Source organism: Bombus pascuorum, chromosome 14, assembly GCF_905332965.1.
Source record: "Bombus pascuorum chromosome 14, iyBomPasc1.1, whole genome shotgun sequence".
NCBI lineage: Eukaryota > Metazoa > Arthropoda > Insecta > Hymenoptera > Apidae > Bombus > Bombus pascuorum.
Window position 1 is genome coordinate 4485814 of NC_083501.1, and position 12430 is coordinate 4498243.

Genomic DNA, 12430 nt, shown 5'->3' on the forward strand with positions numbered 1-12430 from the left:
CACGTCCAAGAAAATATTGTAAAATATTTACCGTCCAAAAGCGGTTCTCGGGCAAAGATTTCCAATTCGACAAAGCGCTATTTCCTCGAGGATATTCCATCGAGGAAACGTCCGAACTGTTCTTCTTATAAAAAAAAGACATAAAAAGAAAGGAAAAAAGAATATTAGAGGCCACAGTTCGTTCCGGAAGGCATGCTACAAAATTGCTCGTAGATATTCAAAGTCTCGAACGCGGGGGTGAACATCCCCATTCGTATTTTTAAGCCTAAGCTTCATAACCCCATGCAGCTGCGGTGTCTATCCGCAAAATGACAAGAAATAAATAATATCGATGATTACCAATATTAATATTATTATTGCAAGAATTGCGGAACTATCGCTATTATTCTTATTAAGAATGATCATTATTATTATTGCGATTATTATTATTACGATATTATTATCATCATTGTCAGAGATGATGACGATGCTGATTGATTATTATGATTATTATACGCAACGTTGAGTATATTACGTTATATCATTTTATCTACGAGAAGTTGTAAATTGAAAGAAAACTTGCATAAAAAAAAAAATAATAAAAAGCTTTGACAAAATCATTGGGCCGCATTTTCTTTAAGTAATTGCTCTATTACTATATGTGCATACATAGTTTCTAATATAGTTTCGAATATAGTTTATTCTTATGCTTATTTCTATATAAGGTCCAATGTTCATAACCACTGTCATTCATGACATTATTTTACTTTATATTCTATTTCTATATATAATATTTTTTCAAAATACAAATATCAAATATTTTAGTTCATATATTATTCACACATACGAAATACTTTACTTCAGGTTTTCGTCATTCGATCATGTCCGCATCAATATCCAAAGTATTGGATGCAATACGAAGACCATCAAACACCGGTTACATCCAATACCAATACCGAAATATCTTCAAACACGACACCCAGTAAACGAATTATTACGTCCAATACACCAACTACATCCAATGCCAATACCTAATATCTAAATCTCTCAAAATATCAAATACCCCACGAATAATTACGTCCAATACACCAGCTACACTCAATGCCAATACCTAATTTTTAAATCTCTCAAAATATCAAACACCCAGTAAACGAATAATTACATCCAATACACCAGTTACACTCAATGCCAATACCCATACCTAATTTTTAAATCTCTCAAAATACCAAACACGGTATTCAGTATACACAAATACATCCAATACACCAGGTATATCCAATGCCAATATTTAAGTCTCTCAAAATATCAAATACCCAGTAAACGAATAATTACGTCCAATACACCAGATACACCCAATGCCGATACCTAATATCTAAATCTCTCAAAATATCAAATACACAACGAATAATTACGTCCAATACACCAGCTACACCCAATGCCAATACCTAATATCTAAATCTCTCAAAATATCAAATACCCCACGAATAATTACGTGCAATACACCAGCCACACCCAATGCCAATACCAATACCTAATTTTTAAATTTCTCAAAATACCAAACACGATAGCCAGTATACATAAATACATCCAATACACCAGCTATATTCAATGTCAATACCTACTATCTAAATCTCTCAAAATATCAAATACCCAACGAATAATTACTTCCAATACACCAGCTGCACCTAATGCCAATACTTAACTCTTAGTTCTCAAAATATCGAACACGATAGCCGAAAAATGAAACATCGTACACAATGCATAATCCACAAGACATCTCTTCATTTCAATTACATCGGATAAGGTGTAAAAGAAATTGCAGGTATATTAACGTGTCAATAGCGAACTTTGTTGCGATAACGCAAGCTCTAAGCGGAGGTAAACAAGAGCGTGAGGCCCGTTACGAGGCCCAATAGACAGGAGTCATCGGCGTCCTTGCCGCATATGGCGAGACGACTCTTGTTCTCGGACAGCCAGCAGCCGCCAACAATGGGCCCAACATTGGCGGCGTGAGTCCGCACGCGTGTATACGTGAGTCAGCACGCGGTTTCCTCTGTGTGTCTGGGGCCTGCCGGCTCCATCCACTATAATACACGAGGATCTCGGAAGGGAGCCATTTTTAAAACGTCCGGCCGCAAGCCGGGAGATTTATGACAGGCCCCGGTAGCCTCGATAATAACAACGACGATTCCATCCCAGGAATCGTGTACGCTGCAAATAATGGAGACGATTAGCGAACGTTTTGTGAGACGTCGCTGGTAGGTACACACTTTTTTTGTATTCCAGTTGATGCTCCATAGGTTGAGCAATTTCAAGTATTGGGAAATTGGATGTTTTAAATCACTGAAGCGTTCAGAAACTGAGAGTTTCGAGTATCGAAAGTACATACGTATAGGGAAATGGAAGGTTTGTGGTATTGGCGCGTTGTGAAATCGGAGCTCCAAAGTATTAGGATGCTAAAAAATTCGGGCTCGTGGTAATTGTAAATTATAATTTTTAAATAAAATTATAGCAATATAGGTAAATAAAATTTAAGCACTGGAAGAGGCGACAATTGGAACTTCAGAATACGAGAACGTAAGGAAATTAAAAATATTTGAGAAGCGTGGAGAAATTTAGACGTTCGAAGTGTTGATACATAGAATACTCGAAGCTATGGAATATTAGACTACAAGGAGAGTAAATGTTCCAAGTCACCAACCTCAAATTGTACGTCTGCTACTTGGGCATGGAATGTTAGAAAATTATCAACTACATTAAAGTAGCAAAAAAGAAAAAGAAAGAAACTTAAAAAATTCTCATATTGTAATTTTGAAATATTGCGTAACGAAAGCGTTTAAACGCGTATTGGACGTATACGTACACATATTGGATATACATATTGGAAAGTAGAAACGCTCAACCACAGAGACATTGAAATATCGATTTCTAGAAACCACTGTAACTGTTTTCCACTAATAAATCGCCATAGGTCCCGATGGTCATTTACGAGCGGAAAAAGTCACCATAAAAACATGTTACACTTCATTCATCTCGTCGTTCGCGTTTATCACGACAGCGTTGCGACAACGATATAATTCAGTTCGCGGCAAGTTGGTTCGCAGTTGCCAGAGCAAATTGTTTACCGGAGCTGACTCGTAATTGTCGATGCAAAGTAACCGCAGGAAAGTAATGGCGGCAATTAGAAAATCCACTTATGCCGCCCTAATGATTCTCATTTAACACGCCGAACGATACGTATGAACGAACGTGACTGTTCATTTCGCATTCCGTTGGCTGCTCCGCGGGATCTCATGGAAATTGCAGCATACGTTCTCTGCGTACGCAAATCCAAACCTGCATACGTATATATTTTCGAGATTCCATGGAACGATTGCATGTTTAATTTGTCGTCGCGCAACCATTGCGATTTTGTACTAATTTGGACCCTGAAGGCCGAAGGTGTTACACAAACGGGCCATTCTTTCTACACTCGAAGGTGATTGTTTATGAAAAAGTAGGTAGAATCTGTGGTAAGATTTCTTTCCATACGAAGCTTAGTTTTCGAGAAAACCGATTTTGAAAAATCGTTGGGTACGCGTCTATGAAGATACACTGTCTTTTAACTTGTCTGAATTTCACTATGAATTTTCGATATTTCTCTTTCGGGATTCACGATGTAAACTTAGATCGATTTCGAGCAGCTTCACCTAGAAAGTTCATCCCACACCCGCCTTCAAACATATTCAGAACTCTACGAAGATACATCGTCCTAAACTTCTTCTAAATTTCACTGTGATCTTCCAAAATTCATTTTCCATATTCTGCGTGCAAAAATTGGATCCAAAATGTAGAACGAAACTCGTGCGTGTCAGACTTTTCGAGAGAACTGATTTTCACGATTTGTTGGGTATCCGAAGACAGCGTCAATGAAGATACGTTGTATTGAAAAAGGAGCAAGCTTCTCTTAAAGTAACAAAAAGTATGTGGAATATTTTGATGTGACTGATGTTAGGACAAAGGCGAACGATAAGTTGTGACTGGTGCTTGCGTCGATTTGTCAACGTTCGGAATTTTAACGACGGCCGGCATTATGTTTCGCGTTTTTACTCGGTTCTTAATGAACGTTTGAGTGGCGAGGTGAAAGTCCTCCCACGCTGTCGGGCCTCGGCGACCTCACCTCTGGCCAAATTCGACCATTTTCATGTATGAAAATTCGCCAGAAAAAAGACGACCCTCCCCAGGACGTCGGGTTTCACTTACGCAGAATAAATATACTTTATTGCGCAATCTCAACCGTGCATTTATCAACGCGGCCATCTTGCAGACGTGTCTGCTTCAACGTTCAATTGGGAAAACACTCGAGATAGCTTTTTAATTAAAGTTCCATCACGTTTTGTTTTATTATCTGCGACACGAGTAAAAGCTGATGATACGGTACAGTATGTGTACGTTCGATGTTGATAGTAAGGTCGCGGACAGAATTATAGGCTCAATTTGTCACGCCCACGAAGTGGACCAACATACTGTCCAACATTATGGTATGCAAATTTCTTAATAACTTCTTCGACTGTCGTGTCTTCGTTTTCTTCGCTCTTAACGCGCCGCGTATCTCGGTCGAGGTGCTCTGCCTAATTGGTCAAATTCCCGACAAATGTTCGTCGATCAAGTTTTAGTAAAACGACGCCAGTACAACGTACACTATCGCTCAAAAATATCCTTGGGCTCGCCTATTTGATTCTCTCGAAAGACGAATCAATTAACTCCACTTTTTCTGATTGTAACAATCTCATTATCCTGATGCACGATTAGTATTCAATTTTTGGGAAATAGGCAGCTGATTTCCATAAATCCAACATGCGATAAGTTAAGAATGTAGCTTGTGGTAAATAAGAAATGGATATGTATAAATTGCATGGAGTGTCAAAATACTTATGGATGGTAGTGTCTACATTATAAGTGTTCGTTATGATGATACGTTGATACATTAACAGAATTGCCTAAACCTTTCATAAACGCAGGAAGAAACGTTAACGTGTCTAGAAACCGGCTACCGTAGTAGCCATAAAAGTTTAAAACCTCGATATATCGGATAAATTAAGTCGTCAATGCCATTTTTTTAATCGATTCCTGGGAATTTGGGACAGACCACTACTTTCCTGTCACATATTTCAATCCAGGATATGTGCTTGACACCACTAATTCAAGCTATAAAGTGTACGTAATCCTAGGCAATCTCCGTGATAATTACTCGATATTTATGATTTCCAAATAGCCTAAAAGATATTAAGACTCTCCCCTTGAAACTCCGTAAAAATCTGCTCGCAAGAACGTCACAGATTTTACGTTCCTCCGAACGAAACAAGATAAAAAGAATGAAACTTAAATGTGAAATATTAGTAGTGTCAAGTATTATCAAGTACCCTTTGGATATTTTATTATATTATATGCAATAGAAAGAAAAATAAAAAGAAAACACGCCACTGATTTCATTAAAGAAATGAAATAGTCAAACTCGAAGATGGTATTCCGCTGGGGGTAGTCATCCACATGTTTCTTAGCAATTAAGTTAGAAAAATTTATCAAATGTCCTGGACAAATTGTAAAGTACAAATTAAATAATAAAAAAAATATTATATGCGTTCCGTGGATCCTCGCATCCTTAGATTTGTAGCGGCCCATGATCGTAGAGAAAGTTTCACGGCTGAAGCATACGTGTTGGCCACATGGCTTGCTAAACGAAGTTCGAAAACAGCACATCGTAAAAGAGTAAATCCTGGAACTTACTAAAAAACCCATAAGCGTTTGAAGGGACAATTTATTATTTTATCGTCTATGGATTTTACCCTTCCCACCTCAGAAAAAAAATCTCTCTTCCGAAGACCTCGGTACCTTATGAAAAGGGAAACGAGAAAAAGCTTGCGATAATAGTTGATAGTCGTTGATAGTCGTTCAGAGTCGTTCAGAGGCATTCAGAGTCGTCCACGGTCGTTCAGAATTGTTTAGAGTCGTTCAGAGTCGTTCAGGGTCGTTTCGAGTCATTCAAAGTCGTACAGGATCGTCCAGGGTCGTCCAGGGTCGTTCAGGGTCGTCTAGGGTCGTCCAGGGTCGTTCAGGGTCGTTCAGGATCGTCCAGGGTCGTCCAAGGTCGTCCAGGGTCGTTTAGAGTCGTTTAAAGTCGTCCAGGGTCGTTCAGACACGTCCAGAGTCGTTTAGAGTCATTCAAAGCCGTCCAGAGTCGTTCAGAGGCATTCAGAGTCGTCCAGGGTCGTTCAGAATCGTTTATAGTCGTTCAGAGTCGTCCAGGGTTGTTCAGAATCAACCAGAGTCGTTCACAATCGTCCAAAATCGTTCACGGTAGTTCACAGTAGTCGTTGGTTGTCGCGCGGTTAGTCAGACAGACAGATAGTCACGTTTAGTTGGTATCAAGTCTGTATCAATTCTGCATCGTTATCGCTCGAGCTCGATGTGCGTCACGTTACGATCTAAAACGACGGACAGTCGACATCGAAACAAACATTGTTGAAGTTAAACACCGAAGTACTTTAATAACACCCAACGCGTCCTTACCACCTCAGATTGCCCGCCGAAAGTTCACGAACGCCAGTCTACCGATAACCCTACCAACATCCGTGCAGTACGCTATAATCATCCTCGAATCAACGGAATCAAGGTTCATATCGAGGCAATTTGTTTCAGGGAGGATGAAAGTTGGATGTTTGTCGAAAATACGATTGCTAATTTCACGTGGTCGCGAAGGAAACGCGTTATTTATGACCACCCTTAATAACATCGTTTCGGCACCGCCCCCCTATTGGCCATCGCGACCAGCGAGGGAAAAGGCCAGGCAAAGTGGCGCAACGGATGTGATATATTAGCCAGTTAAGGGTTAAGATGTTCACCGTTTCTCGAGTAATATCGAACACGACCTCCAGCGTCTGGGATAACCGGCCCTTGGCGTTACTCTCCTCGTGGGCGGTGTGCAGGTGCCTCTGATTCCTTTTACAAGTGGTGCCAGACCGCGTAACAACAGCCTACGCCCTTCTTCATCCTCCAACCATTGCACCTTCGGGAACAGGCCGACTAACAGCCGCGGCTTTACGATCGAACATCGTTTTCTTGCCTCGCGTCGCGTTTTATGTTCCTTTGTTTCGTCCACTTTCTGCTCTCTCAGCTTTCGTTGTGTCTCGAGCGAATGCCTTCCGGAGGAATGTGGTTTTCATTCATAGAAACATTGCTATATAGCGCGATATTAATAGGACTGCCGAGACAAAAACGGGTTCCTCGAGCATGAAATAATAGCCACGTCGAGGTGTCTGAATGGATCGGCATGCGGTGTTAGGATGATCGGTATGTGATGTTGCATAGATGAATCTTTGGAGTATTTGGCAAAGTGAGATAACCGCGCCATGTGGGCGAGCGAAACACTATGAATGAAATTTTGATCGACAGGAGAGGTAATATTTTCTACGTTGCTGTCTTTCGTTTAGGACAGTGTCGGGTGAAATTTTATTTGTCTACTGTATAATAAATAAGAAATTAAAGTGATATTTTAGTTGAGTTTAGCGAATAAGAACGAAATTTCATATTTAAATAAAAGTCACTTGAACGATGCCAGAAGTAATTTATTTATTATTTGCTATTTGCAGATGAAATTTTATTATTTGTTTAGACTTCATTGGGAAACAAACGATAATAATTAATAATCTTTGGAATTTAGAGTTTAGGATGTTGAAATATTGAAAAGATTGGTAAATTAAAAGCTTTGGATATTGAAAATTAAAATATCACAGTTTTTAAGTACAAAATTCTCGAATATCGAAATATTCGGAATTTTTCAGTGTCGAAGAATGGCATAACCAGGAACTTACTGTAGAAAAACTTCAAATGCAACCAAAAGAAATTAAAATCTTGTCCAATGCAATAATAACGAAACTGAGTACAGCACAAAATTTATGAAGGCACTGAAAAATGTCTTCGATAGATTTCTTTCAAGGAGATTTTATCGTATCACCGTATACATATATAGACATAATTTAATTTCGAAGCTAAGGTATAACGATGGATACACGGTTCCGTGTCCCGACCTACGACAAATCGACGTCAACGACCCGCTGTTAATCGACTTAACATGATAATAGGCTGAAGAATCGTGGCACGCTTGCCTCCTCGAGAAAGTTCGATTCACGTGTGCAAGGAAGTCGATTACACGAAGAAGCAAGACTCCGACTTGAAGACCTACGACAGAGGATAGTCCGTCTGTAATCCGAACTAACACGCCATCGTTCTTTCACGACCGCGAACATCTTTCTATTGCGTGGTCGGTGCCCTCCCTTTCGTACACCCTAGCCATTAGCAGACTGCGGATATTTATGCAAATTCATATTTTAAAGATCATCTGAGACTATCTTTAAGTAATATTTCTTACTCTAAGATAGTAATTAAAAAAACAAAAGAAAATATGACCCAGACGTTTGAAACGTGAAAATTGTTTAATGTTGAAGAAACTACTTCAAGTAATACTCTACATCTTTATTTATGTCTATCCGTGACCTATGATCTGAAGACTGCTGTTACGCAGAAATATTCTAAATAAGAAGAGGTGCATATTATTGTACCCTTGAGTATACATTATGTTTTGGGTTCCAAGGTCTAGGAACAAAGAAACTAATTAAACAGATTTCTATTTGTTTTCCTTGTAGCCTCTAGCCAAAGCTATAAGCTTCATTTTGTTTGGTAATGTCCTTTTGCTGTAAATATATGAACGTGCTTCCTATCATTCTACCGTCTAGTAACACTAAGAGGGTAAGGATTTAAATTAGCATAAACTTATACTTCAATATACTTTTCTATTACAAATTCATCCACTCAACCTCGACATTTAATATTGAGTATAAGGAGGAATAATTTAGATATTTCAGGTATTTTATGTGTTTTTGCATATAATTAGGTTGTCCAATAAGTTGGTAGTGGAATTAAGCAGCAGATACGATACTTTGTTGTTGGAGACAGATAAGAATTTTGATAAACGTGGGATTATGAAACTGTGCGAAATATGAGAAAAGATTATAAATCAGAATGGACAATACATTATTGAGCGAGGATATTTCCTATAACAAAAAGAATTACATTTTATTTACACGTGGAAAACTACACGAACTTTTCAGTCTATATATATTAGGTCGACCGAAAAGTTTCTTTCGTTTTATAAGGAAATATGGATGCACATTTTCCGTTTTACATTATTTTATCGAATTACGTATGATCCATTTTGTTTTATCAAGATAAAAATCACAAGGTTCGACAGATTAGGTTTCACGTTTGTATAAAGATGCGTCGTGGTAAACGACGTGCCTGTAAAAGATAGACAGACAATCTAATATATATTCTCTGTATTTTTGCATTTTCAGATCAGTTTACTAATTAAATCTCTTAAACATTGCCTCTCTGTAATTTTCCCCGATATATAACATTTTTGAAAAATTTATGATAAAACAAAGAGACAGTTACAATCTCAAAACTATAAACTGAAATCTTTAAACGCTGCATTCTAAGCTGCGATATAATGCGATTCTTCGATTATGTGCACACCAAATTGCCAACGGCAGTAGACCAATACGATCGAACGTGACCCGGAAGTGGCGCTATCGAAGCGCAGGAAAAAGAAAAGGCGAAGAAATATTGTAGAAAACGAAAGAGGCGACTCGCAGAAAGAGGGAAAAATCGGTGTCCCGCAATCGGCGAACTTTACTGTCTGTCGGTTGCACTCGAGTGGCAGTAAACACCGATAACATATTATGATATAAAACAGCAGCTAACCACGACTCGTATTTTCCAGCGGACTCGTGGGAGAAATGTTTTTCGCGTGTACCGTTCCGCCAGTGATCTCTGGCAACGATCTCTGCCTATCCACAAGTGACCAGTGTCTATCCACGATTATTTGCATATCCCATGCATTTCAATATCTGTCCGATGTGTGTAGCACATCTGGCGTTTCGAGGTAAGTATCACAATCTCCTTTGACGCGACACGCGTGCATACACTTACATACGGCCAGGTGTCGTTTTCAGCGCGAAATCGCTCCCGTTGCGGACGATTGTTTAAGAATCGCGGAGGAAACACAGCTTCGATAAACATTGTTTATCGGTCGTTAATCCGTAGACTTATGCAAGCGGTTGGATGATGGATAAACTGCGGATGTTTGTGCATTTATGGAAGATTCGAACGTAGCAGAATTTATAGGACATGTAGGATAATACACAGGAGTGTAGAAAATATACAAAGTACGGATTTACGCGTATACATAGTTTTATGAATATAATCGAGAGAATGGAACTTGGATGGAAAGTTGGTTTGTCTATTAAGTAGCGTGAAAAGTAGGATACTTTGGATATTTTACGTATTGTACTTTCGCATACTCTGCGTATTCTGTGTATCTTCGCGTCTTCAGATCTTCTACAAGCGTAGCAACATCCGCAGTTTAGTTATGGTATTTGATCTCTGTTTAGATCCTCTTTTCTAAGTGGATATCAAAATTTGAATTTGCGTAAACACGGTCTGGGTGTAACTATGACCGATGTTGAACATTTTTAATTGCAAAATGACGTGGAAATTTATCTTGTTTTAATCATTCTAATATTATTAATTCGTAAATTAATCGCAGAATGGTCTCGATTTCCTATTGTGTCTATGATTTCTTCCTCGTGTGAGTTGGAAGCTGAGGAAGATCTGAAAGAAACGCACATGCTCGGCAAAAAAAAAAAAAAAAAGAAAGAAAATAGAGAAGAAATCAGAGGATTTGGAAAATGGGAGATTTCTCCTCGAGATTGAAAGTTGCAGAATATTAAGCTGTTTACGTGAAATTATGCTGATTTAGTTGGCTAATAACTTGGAGATTTTTTATCGAAACGAGGCTAAGAAAGATAGGTAATTTTTTTATTGAATATTAATGGTAACGTTTCCACGATGAAATATGATTTGAAGGAATGTTTTGCAGCACAAGAAGCAGCGATGCGTTTCATGTACAAAGTAATAATACATTCGTATAATTTTGCATAAGAGGATCAGCAAACGACGAATAACAGTTATTACTGTACGAACCTGGCATTAATCGCGGCTAATAAGTTGTTTTAGAGTCGATGCTCGTGTTAATCTTTCATCAGCCACGGCTGAACGACACACGTTTCCACATACTTTTTACAGTTCGGTGAGTTTCTAGTTGTTTTGTATTGCGATACACACGTTGCACCTTTTAAACGATTTTCCACTGATTGAAAAGTAGCCTTTGATATTAATGGAGATTAATAGCGTACAAGTTTCAACCTTCTTTTAATATGTTTCATTCTTTTCAATTTTTTACACGATACAAAGTCACAATTTTCTGTTTCTGACACGGGGAAAACGATTAGCAACGTGTGGTTTTCAATCTTCTTTTGCCACTTCGACTCGTTACAACTTTTATGTGTAAGAAGATGTTAGACGTATAGACTTTATCTTCGACACGATACAGACGGGTAACGACACGTGGATTTCATTCTTCTTTTGATATTTCAGGTCTTGATAGTTTTTAAAACCATGCGAAGATATTGATGAATATGATATGAAGATAGGATATACACAAAGCGTTAACTTGGCAATTTTTCAATCTAAATCTCTTCCTGTTCCTAGTGTATTAGGTTGCCCGAAAAGTGTCTTTCTTTTACAGACACGTCTCTTACAACGACGCATCTTTATACAAACGTGAAACCTAATCTGTCGAACGTTGTAATCTTTATCTTGGTAGAACAAAATAGATCATACGTAATTCGATAAAATAATGTAACACGAAAAACGCTGTGCAACCATTTCCTTATAAAACGAAAGGAACTTTTCCCTATGCAACTTTTAATACTATGCATCCTACGAACAATCAAAATTTAATAAGGCCATTGCAGAACTTCTCGCCCTGAATCCTGTCCTTTTTCTCCTTAGATTTATATTCAACGCTTTCCTTCTAACTTCCAATCTAAATTAATTCCACACAAATCCAAGTAAACTTCAGCAAATAAATATTCCGTGTTATATCAAATAGAAAGATTCTCAAAATCCTCTTCTTTCCCCCAAAAATTTCTTCCCACGTCCAACACGGATCAGTTCCCTTCGTCAAAAAAGTCAGTTCGATGCCTTGTTATCTCAAGATTATTGAATAAAGCAACGAAAAACGAAGTAATCAAAGAAACAATTAAAAAATATCATCCAACTGTCAGGTGAACAAAATTCGGCAGATTTTCTGTTCGAATGCTGTCTCCGGCGGAGTTGTTGTTTCAGACAGAGGTCGTAGTTCCCCGGAGAACAGAGAGAGACTGTCAGGGTCGCCGATGACAGGCGGTAAAGGATGAGGCTCGTAGTAGGTTACGTGCTTGCCATATCGGTCGAAAGAACAGGCAACCTTGGGGGTCCTTGCTCGAGCGAAGGCCTACGAAATCGCAAACAA

At 38.5% G+C, this 12430-nt stretch overlaps 1 long non-coding RNA gene across 1 annotated transcript in view; it reads right to left on the reverse strand.

Moving 5' to 3' along the window:
- LOC132913917 (uncharacterized) overlaps positions 1 to 12430 on the reverse strand; it is a 57433-nt gene that overhangs the window by 19024 nt on the left and 25979 nt on the right. The gene's annotated exons all lie outside the window — the stretch shown is intronic.